The sequence below is a fragment of the Arachis ipaensis genome, chromosome B1 (genome assembly GCF_059453495.1).
Source record: "Arachis ipaensis isolate K30076 ecotype BB chromosome B1, ASM5945349v1, whole genome shotgun sequence".
Taxonomy (NCBI): Eukaryota; Viridiplantae; Streptophyta; class Magnoliopsida; order Fabales; family Fabaceae; genus Arachis; species Arachis ipaensis.
This window is the reverse complement of record NC_142436.1, coordinates 10,286,035-10,296,776: the sequence shown is the minus strand read 5'-3', so window position 1 is coordinate 10,296,776 and position 10,742 is coordinate 10,286,035. Positions and strand designations below refer to the sequence as shown.

The 10,742-nt window shown below is 35.4% G+C and overlaps 1 long non-coding RNA gene across 1 annotated transcript; it reads left to right on the top strand.

Moving 5' to 3' along the window:
- Positions 1–5,808: 5,808 nt before the first annotated feature.
- On the top strand, positions 5,809–9,970 carry LOC148575691 (uncharacterized). Its single transcript, XR_015902229.1, has 3 exons — positions 5,809–6,759; positions 6,875–6,988; positions 9,282–9,970. It is a non-coding gene; the product is annotated as an uncharacterized LOC148575691 (long non-coding RNA).
- The last annotated feature ends 772 nt before the right edge of the window (positions 9,971–10,742 follow it).

The following is a 10,742-nucleotide window of genomic DNA, read 5'->3' as shown; positions in this document are numbered from 1 at the left end:
TGGGGAGTTCATAAAAATACATGGGTCAAAGGAACGATCTCGTTTTCGATGATGAACATGTGGCTTTCTTATGCTTTTGGTTGAATGCTATAGTCTTTTGCTCTCAAAGTGTCACCATGCAAAGACTCTATCAATCTCTTACTGCTTTGATCCATGAAAGTGAATCAACCTTATATCTTTCTAAATTACTCTTAGGTAATTTGTATGATGAGCTTGGCCATATGGTCACAAGTCTTCAAAATCGATCTCCTCTCAGTACTGGAGGACCAATTTGGCTCCTTTAATTGTGGTTAAATGCAGTCTTTGAAAAATTTATGGAAATCGATGGTATCCCGATTTCAGCTAAACAACCCATTGAAGGCATCCGCCTTGCATCTTTGAAACCAACCTTTCCTGGTCCTAAGATTGGAGATCTTTTTTGGGCCATTTTCACCAAATTTTACCATGTAACTTCCTTCCAGAATGGAGAACTCAACTTTGCACCCTTTGTCGATCGCAAATGTGGTCCAACATGGTTTCGAGCACCAATAATTTCAAAAGATAAAAATGAAAAAAATACAACGCTCAGCTGATAAAACTTGGAGCAACTATACTGCTATCCAAGTTCTCACTACTGGCATCCCAATGTACAAAAAAGACCAATATCGAGTCACTTTGCATGCTCCTCATCTTGTAGCTCGACAAATGGGCTTTTTTCAATCTTTGCCAGCTTCTTTTAGTTCCAAATTTTTAAGCCAACTTGGCCAAAAAATTTACAATTCCATGTCACTTGTAGCTCAAGAACTAAAGCACAACGAAAATCGTCGATCTGAATATGAAGCTATCGACTTCATTCCCAGTCGATATGTGATTAAGTCTTTTCTTGTTTGGTGGCAAAAATATTATTCGCAATATAATCACAGTCTTGAGAAAATTCTTGAAGGTATGCTGAGATTCTGTCCAACTATGAGTGAGAGGTCTGCCACCGTAGCTACTTCAAAGCGAAAAGTAGAATCCTCGAAAGCTCCAAAAAAAAAATCCTTAAAAGCCTCTTCCGTAGCATCAAGTTTTGTAGAGGTAACATAACGAATCTATACACCTTTATACATTTCACATATCGAATACTGTAATTAAACAACAAAAATTTTTTAGGCCAAACAACATACAAGCTTGTCAATTCTCTATAAAAAAGATTCAAGCACAAAAAATTCTCCACCAAACTCTGAAAATCTCGAAGCTAACTCTGAAGGTGTCTCTTCTAGTTATTACAATATAGCAGATTCTAAAGCCATTAAGGTATCTTATTTTATATATATATATATATATATATATATATATATATATATATATATATATATATATATATATATATATATATATATATATTAAAAAAGTACAACCCCTTTATAAAAAAGGTTTGTATACAGGAAGCAATTCCTTTTCCAAGGAAAATCGATGCTATCCCTACCATTCATTAATTATCATTCACATCATTCAGTGCCAATTCAACTCCGCCAATCAATGTTGAACCAGACAAACAAAAACTGATGAACCCAACTTATTGCAAGTTGAGAAAATTGTTGATCTACCATCAACCCCACAAATGACATCATTGTGAATGCTCATGTCGACAAGGTCAAACCCACATTGTTTGCACAAGATCCCATTTCTCATTTGCTCCAAAGTGGAGTTACAGAAATCAATAAACAGAGAGAAGAAACCATCGATCTTAGTCAGGGTGATGATATTGTAAGTGAGGTTCTTGGAGTTATCTCAAAAATCTCAAAAGGTAAGAAAACTGAATTATCAAGCTCTGAGAACAAATCGATTCACCTGGACCAGGGTCCATAAGTTCTTAATCCTCCTCAAGGCATACACACTCAAAATCCAACAAAAGTTTCCATCGATCCTACGGTGGTCGATCTTTTTCAAAAACTAAAACTTCTGTTGGTTAATCCTGTTGAAGCATGGTTTTCGCAAGATGATTTCAATGCTGGTCTTAACCAAATTTTGATTTCCAATATTTCCACTCAAGATCTCCCTGATCATGCCAAACTAGTTGTGTCTTTCATCAACCATACCAAAAATCTTTTTTCATGTCAAAATGAACTTGAACTTCATTGAAAAGGGATAAAAGAAATCAAAGATCAAAGTGTCAAGGTTGAAGTTTCTTTAGCTAATAAGAAATGAAAGGCATCAAATTAAGGAACTCATCTGACTGAGGCCTCTACTGAATTGAATCAATTGATTAGTAGAAAAAATGACTTGAGAAATAACTTGCTGAAATCAGACAGAACAAAGCTCTTCTTCAAAGGCCTATTGACAAGTTCCAAAGTATAAAGCGACTGCTTGACAAAAAAATCTTTACTTTATCAAAGGAAAAAGATGAACTGAACCATCAAACTCTCCAATATCAAATTGCAGAGAGCAAGCAACTTCAAAAGTTTCAATTACTCACACAAGATCCCGCAAAGATAAAGGAACAGCTGGACCAACTTTTACAACTAAAAAAACTGAAGGCTTGGAATGCCAAGTTTCTTTTGTAACTAGATTCCTATTGAACTCATGACACTTTGAATTTGCTTTAACTTTAGTTTCAAGCTCAATTATCACTTCGCAGACATTGATACTATTTTAAATACTTTCCATTTGTTGATTTAATTTCAATTCCAGTATCAATATGCTTGATTCGATATGCATTCCTTGAATACAGAATGATCACCTGAAAAGGTCTTTCCCAATTAGGGGACCATTTTCCGTACATTCTTGATTTTTTATCAATTGGAAAAATTACCTTCAAAATTAATTCACCAATGTCAAACACTTTTTCTCTCACATGTCGATTATATATACGAGCAAATTCTCTTTTTGACGAATAATATGATCAAGTGCTAATATTAATTCACTATCCAAGTTTTTCAACTCATCGAACTTCCAGTAATCCTCAACTGGTAATTCCTCTTGTCGCATTATCCTTATGGTATTAAGATTAATTTCTAAAGGTAAAACTGCATTATGGCCGTAAATTAATTTATAAGGGGATGTGTTTGTTGAGCCTCTTGGAGAATTTCAATAAGCCCATAACACCTGACTCAAAGTTTCATGCTAAGTGCGATGTTTTTTGCCAATTTATTTCTTAATCAAATTCATTAAAATTTTATTTGCTGCTTCAACTTGACCATTTTATATTTTGGCCAGTAAACATTGTGCCTTGATCAGTACTTAAAGTTTGAGGAACTCCAAATCTATAAATTATATGTTCATCTATGAAATTGATAATCTCATTTTGACTAACTTCTATCAAAGAAATAGCTTCAACCCATTTTGTAAAATAGTTAATCTCTACTAAAATAAATTTGTGATTTTTAGATGATGGAGGGTGAATCATTCAAATTAAATCCAAAGCCAATCCTCTAAATGTCCAAAGCTTTATAATCGAATGCAATTCAAAAGCAGGAATTTGTTGTATTACTCCATATTTCTGACACTCTTGACATGCTTTTGCATAATCAATGCAATCATTGACCATAGACGGCCAATACACTCGATCACGTCACAGTACCCACTACATTCTTTCACCACTTGGTGGGCACCACATATACACCTCAGGAGACTTTCTTTGATGCCTTTTTTATACAACTCATCACTTATTACCACAAAATTCATTGCTTTTAATTTAACCTTTCGATCAACTTACATGTTAGGATCTTTTAAATATTCTGCAATTGGTTCTCCAATCATCATCATCCCACTCATCAATGACTAAGATTTCTCTTTCTTCGATAGGAGTAAGGATTGTTGAACCTCTATCAATTTTTCTAAGGTCTCAGGTAAAACTTTATACTTCGACGCAATATGGGCCCACTCATTAGCAACTTCATTTCGAATCTTTAGAATGTGAACCAAAGATACTTTTCGAAAAGATACCCATAATTCCCATATTGTCGATAAATATTTTTGCAATTTTTTATTATTACATTTAAAGTCTTTCGACAATTGCTTTAAGACTAAATGAGAATCTCCCAATATCTGAACATCCAGTGCCCACTTGTTAACCAAACTTTCTAAACCTAATATCAAAACTTCATACTCAGCTATATTATTCGAACAAGGATACTTTAATTCAAACAAAAATTTTATTGGGATTCCCTTTAGAGATATAATCAAAATGCCGACACCAGCTCCGTCCTTATATTTTGACCCATCAAAATATAGCTTCCAAGGTTCAGACTCAATATCAATAATATTTGTCCCTTGGTCATTAGGATTATTTGGTTGATCAACCAAAAACTCTGCAATGACCTGACCTTTAATGGCCTTAGCCGGGATGTACTGCAAATCAAACTCAGTTAAAGTAAGCATCTATTTTTCCAACTGACCTTTTAATATTGAGTAAGACAACATATACTTAACCAGATCAATTTGTGCAATAACTTGAATAGTTTTTGCAATCATATAACAATTTAATTTTGTGCAAGCATAATAAAAGGAAAGGCATAGTTTTTCGATAGCTGAATATCTTGTTTCGATATTAGACAACACTCGACTTAGGTAATAAATTGCTCTTTCACGCCCCTCCTCATTGTTTTGAGCCAGCATACAACTAATAATATTTGTTGAAGCTACAACATACAATTTTAAAGGTTCGAAAAGGCAGACTGTTGTCATTACAAGTGCTTTAAATAAATAATCCTTCATCGAATCAAATGCCTGTTGATGTTCATTCGTCCACAAATATTGCGAATCGTCTTTAAGTTTTACTAAAGACGAGAAGACACGAGTTCGACCAAATAGATTAGAAATGAATCGTCTCAAAAAATTCAATTTCCCTAAGAACGATTGAACCTCTTTTTTTGACCAAGGGGGTGGTAAATTTAAAATTGCTTTTACCTTATTTTGATCGATGGAAATTCCTTTATTTTGTACTACAAACCCCAGGAAATTTCCTGTTGAAACTCCAAACGAACTTTTCAAAGGATTCATTTTTAAACCTTTCATTTGCATGGTTTGAAATGCTTGGCTTAAATGATCGAGATGTTGATTATCGAATTTGACTTCATCATTACATCATCGATATATACTTCCATAAATTTCTCAATGTATTCGTGAAAAATAGTATTCATGGCATGTTGGTATGTTGCTTCAACATTTTTTAAACAAAAAGCCATCATTATCCATTCATAGGTTCCTAAAGTACCAGGACATCGAAAGGTTGTCTTCGAAACATCTTCCTTGGCTATGAAAATCTGGTTATAACCAAAATATCCATCTATAAAGTTTAAAATTTTATTTTCAGCAGCAAAATCTATTAATGTAAGACCCAGAACTTTTGAAAAGTCTTATTATGATCAAGTCTCAAATCATATAATTATTTACGATTTTAATTTCAAAAATTATTTTATTAAAGAAAATTAAAGCAAGTTTTGATTAATTGAATTTGAAATAAATTAATATTATTATCCAATTTTACAATTATTGGATTATTTTCTATGTTTAAATTATAAAGTTGGTAGTTATGAAATAATAAGAATTTTATATGATTTGATTTTTAGATGATTTAGATTTATATCATTTAATACCTTAAGTTTAAAGATGAAGAAAATTAATTATATTACCATGTATTTTCAATTAGAATAATTTATTGAAAATCAATTAGTATTTTTATACCACAAATAATATTTTATAGTAATTTTAGAGATTAAATTAGATTTCAAAATAAATACCAGATAACCTAAATTGATTTAGGAATTTTCAAGCCCTAGTTAACCCAAATCCCCAATTACAATACATAAACCCTAACCCTAACTTTTACCAAAAAGAACCCTAACTTCCTTAACTTAGCAACAACTGCTGCCCCTCTACCCTAGACACACACACGCAGAGACAAAAGGAAAAGAAAGAAAGAAACAAACGAAGAAAGGGAAGGGGAAAGCAGAATCAGGGAAGGGGAGAAGAGAGGGGGATCTCATAGAGCTGAACGGAAGAGAGAGAAGGGGACCTCGCCGTCGTGCCCAGCCCGCTGCGTGCCCCGTCGTGTCGCTACCAGACCGCGTCCAGCCCTCGCCACCAGCAACGCCTCACCGCCACCCAGTTTGCCATTGTCGCTGGTGTGACACGGAGGAGGGAGCCAGAGGAGAAGAACGACGCCGTTCCTCGTCGCGGCTGAAGCTCACTGCGTCTCCGTCGCCCTCACCGTGTTGCGCCGCCGCTGCAGTCCTTGCCATCATCGTCACCATCGGTGGAGGAGAGAGATCTCGCGTCTGAGGCTGGAGAGGAGATGTGGTCTGCATTGCTGCCTCTCTCGCGACTGGTCCACTGCCGCCATGGCTGGGGAGTCATCGCCGGTCTAGACGCCGCCGCTGTGCTCTTTGCCACAGCGCTGCCACTGGAAGAGGAGGGCTCGCCAGTTCTGCCTTGGCTTCTAGTTTCTGGAATCTGAGAAGACACCACCGCCGCTGCTGGAACTGTTGTTGTTGCTCTAACCATGCTCTAGATCCATTCTGAGCTGTAATCATCACCTTTAGGTTGACTCTGAGGCTTTCCACTGCCACCAGAGCTGCCCAAAACCACTACTGTGGCTACCGTGGGAATAGAATGGGTACCGAAATCTGACAGTGCCGCTGTCATCGATCAGAAATACCAAAACTGCCACCACTGCTTGCTGTTCTGAGCTGCTGCACTGTTATTGCTGCCGTTCTGGTCATCGGGTGTAGCACAGTTGTTGCCAGAACCACCGTCGGAGCTACCGCTGCTTGATTCAGCCGTTCTTTCCTAGTTTCGGTAAGCGTCTCTGTTTCAAAAGCCCTTTAGTTACTGTTCTGTTATCTTGCGCTGAGGTTTTGCGGCGTTAATTGCTATAAGATTGAGTTTCGGTTGTTATATGTCGCGATTACAGTTGCTGTTGTCACCGCGAAAGTGGCTTGGAGCTGAGGTTGCGGTTGCCGGTGATTTCGGATTGAGAGAAAAAGGTTCCTGTGACGCGTTTGGGTTATGGATTCGACGAGTTGAGGTAGGGGCCTTTTCAGAAAAAGGACATTTTATATACTGGAATTAGTATATATGGATATTATGTGGTAAAATTGTAGCCTTGAGTGATTGTATAAGTCTTATGTGATGTTGGTTGTCTTGGATGAATATGAATGCTTGTGTGACTGGATTATTATTCGGTTTTGTAAAGCAGACTGTTATTGAAATGCTTCTTTAAAATTGTTTCTCAAAAGTTATTGAAATCAAGTTTAATCTGTTGTAAATGAATTAAGTCTGAATTTGTTTTCTTGAAAGATGAGAATGATATAAATTTTTGGAATCGGTCTGGTTTGAAATTGATTTGGTTTTGAACCCGTGGAAGGGGTTGTGGAATGGTTTCGTTGGGACCCAGAAAGGGTGGCAAAGTCCAGGTTTTAGGGGAGGTGCTGCCGAAATTTCTATAAAAACCTTAGACCTTGTTTGAAAAGTTATTTAGAAAGGCTTGGGATTTGAGAAATTGTATTATTCGATTTATTAAGAAAATAGTTATGTTTTTGAATTTCATTTATTTGAGGAAATCATATGTCTTGAGTTTGATTTACTTAGAAAGGAATTACTGAAGAAAAGTTCTATGTTCTAATATTGATTTTTTTTAATATAAAAAGGGCTTATGCTTTTAGTTAGACTCAATGATTTCGTTCAGAGGAGCTTTTAGTGATTTTGAAGGAAATTGGATTTTGATTGAATAATTGCATTTGTGACATTTTGGAAGAAGTCAGGGAATTGGTTTTAAGGAGGAACCTGAAAGTGGTTTTGAATTTAATGAATCAGTTCCGTTTCAAGTGAATTGGCTTTAGATTGGGTTGGGACTTGTGACTTTATATGATCCAGTTTTATAATAAACTCTGTCTCTATTTACTTAAACCAAGAATCTATGATTTTAAGAGTTTCAATGAATTTTTAAGAAATTGAGATAGGTTGTCCTTCCCTAAAGTCTTGAGACTCTGCTGAGAAATTTCTATTACCGAATTCAGTTTTAGAATGATTGATTTTCGGATCTTTCATAAGAGGTTTTTAATTTGGCCTAGTTGTCAAATTGTTTGGAAGTTTTAGAAGGATGTTGTGAAAATGTGTCTTGTTTTGAAAGAGAAAATTCCTTTTGAGAAAGATGGCTTATAAGCTAGAAGTGATTTGAGAATGCGGATTTTGAAATTAAGACTGATATGAATTGAATTTGATTTTCAAAGGAAAGTGCTTTGAGAAAAGTGATTTATGGCTTGAATGATGATTTTATGAGTTTTATGATGTTGGATGGTGGAAGTGCTATTATGTTATGAGCTGGAATGGCTGTATATGATAATGAATCATGGCTATTTGTGGAATATGTTATGAGCCAGAATGGCTGTATATGATAATGAATCATGGCTGGTTGTGGAATATATTATGAACCGGATGGATGAGTATGAATATGAATGGTTATTGAATTGATAAAGTAATTGTTGCACTTCCAATTATCTGAGATACAAGTTTCCCTGGGTAGAAGCAGTGGCTAGCCACCACGTGCTCCAGGTTGAGACTTGATACTCTGCTGACCCTATGTCGTAAGTGTGGCCGGATACTGTGAAAGTTCTGGATGAGCTCGCCCCCGTGAATATACACCAGTGAGGGTGTTGGATGTGAATTATGACTATGACTGTGAATAACTCGAGTTGGGGATGCACGACAGAGGGATAGTCCAATGGTTAGCTACCAGGACTTGTCGGGTTGGCTTTATAACCGACAGATGATATCATCAGCCACTAGGACAGGCATTCATCATATGCATCTATGTGACATTGTTTGGGTGTGCATGTTGTACTTGGTTTGCCTTTGTGATTATTTGTGATTAACTGCTAATTGTTCTACTTGCAGTAACTTTTTGTTTGTGCTTAAACTTTCCTATTTGTGCTTGCGACTGAGACTCTGTTGGACTGTGGTGAATGGTTGTTGTTTGGGTTGTTTGGGCCTAGAGCCGTGGTTGATCATAAGGTGGGCCGAAGGCCATGTCTGGTTGATGTTTCTAGTTTGGAAAAGTATGAAAAACTAATTTGGATCAGCATAGATAAACCTTTTGAAAGGCTTTTGAATTTTCAAGAAATGAACAATTCCTCTTCAAAAAAGATTTCAGATTTTTCTTTTATAGTAAACCGTTGTTTTTGAAAAGATGCATAAGGCGGTTATTAATCACTGTAACAGTTTTACCTTCATGTATCCTATTATAGTAATTTCCCAAAACCCTCTATTGAGAACCCTTTCGAGGATGATGTTCTCACCCCCCTACAAATTTTCCTTTTCAGGATATGGACGCAGAAGTCACGAAGAGTTTTTCTAGTTGTTGTCGTGATGTTTTGTATTGCTTTAGTTATTATTTATTGTTCCCTCGCCTTTATCTTTATACATTCTGTAAGAGGGATAGGAATTGTATTAGTTAATGCTTGTAAAATTATTTGATATATATATATATATATATATATATATATATATACTCTTTGTGAGTTTTGTAAGTTGTATGGTATGTATGGATGTACGTTACCTAACAAAAGTATTTTGGAGCAGTATTGTGGTTTAAAGTTTTAAACAGGCTCATATTTTAGTATTAAATAGTATAAGAGTTGTCGTAATACCCGAGCAATTAGAGTAACGCAGCCAGACGTGTGACTTTTGGATTGTTAGGGTGTTACAATTAACATATCTGCTATAGGTATAAAATATTTGTTTTTAGGAGTAACATTATTTAAAGCACAAAAATCGATACAAATGCAAAGCTTCTCATTCTTTTTCATTACTGGCACGATGTTTGATACCCAATCGACATAGCGAGTTGTTCGAATAAACTTTGCTTTGATTAACCTTTCGATTTCTTCTTTAATTTTGAGATTGATTTCATGGGGCAAAACGTCTAGGTGCTTGTTGCACTAGTTGAGAAAATGGCTTTAATGCCAATCTATATTCTACTAACGAACGATCAAGACCAGGCATTTTATCATAATCCCAAGTAAAACAATCTTTGTATTCAATCAACAAATTAATCAACTTCGTTCAAAATTGCTCACTAAGATTTTTGCAAATATAAGTAGGTCTGTAATCATCATCATATCCTAAATTAATTTCTTCAAGTTGATCTTGAGATTCGAACCCTTTTTCGATATGAGCATCATCAACTGAAGTTTTCTCAAAACCTAAAGGCTCCAAATCATAAATGAAATCGAAAGAAAGATCAACTAGATCATACGAAGCAAAGTAAAATTTATTATTGACTGAGTCCGCAATCAAATCATTTACAATACTGAGATCTTTAGACATATCGACGCCATACTGGTCCATAATACTAACCCTAGGAATGGAAATACATGTAGCATTTAACACATAACTAGATTTGATTTTAGGAATCAAAGCTATATTTGGAATTGAAAATACTGAATTTAAATTACTATCTGGTTCAACTTCATCAGAAGAATCATTCCTAACACGAAAGACACTTAAATTATCTCAATAACTTTTTAAAGAACATAATAGTTCAACACATCTTGTTCGTCAGCCATGATTAAGATGCAATTGAACTGAATGCTCGACTTTCACTTCCAACCAGTAGTTGTGTAATCAAGCTTCGGGTGTCGCTGCTTCACATTAAGCCCTTCTGAAGTTAAAAAAAAAACAGTCTTTACAATTGTAATAATTGAGCATCTTGTCAACATTAAGTGGTTTCAATTTGTCATTATAAACCTTAAAGTCAACATGCATCTGCTCGACATAAAGAC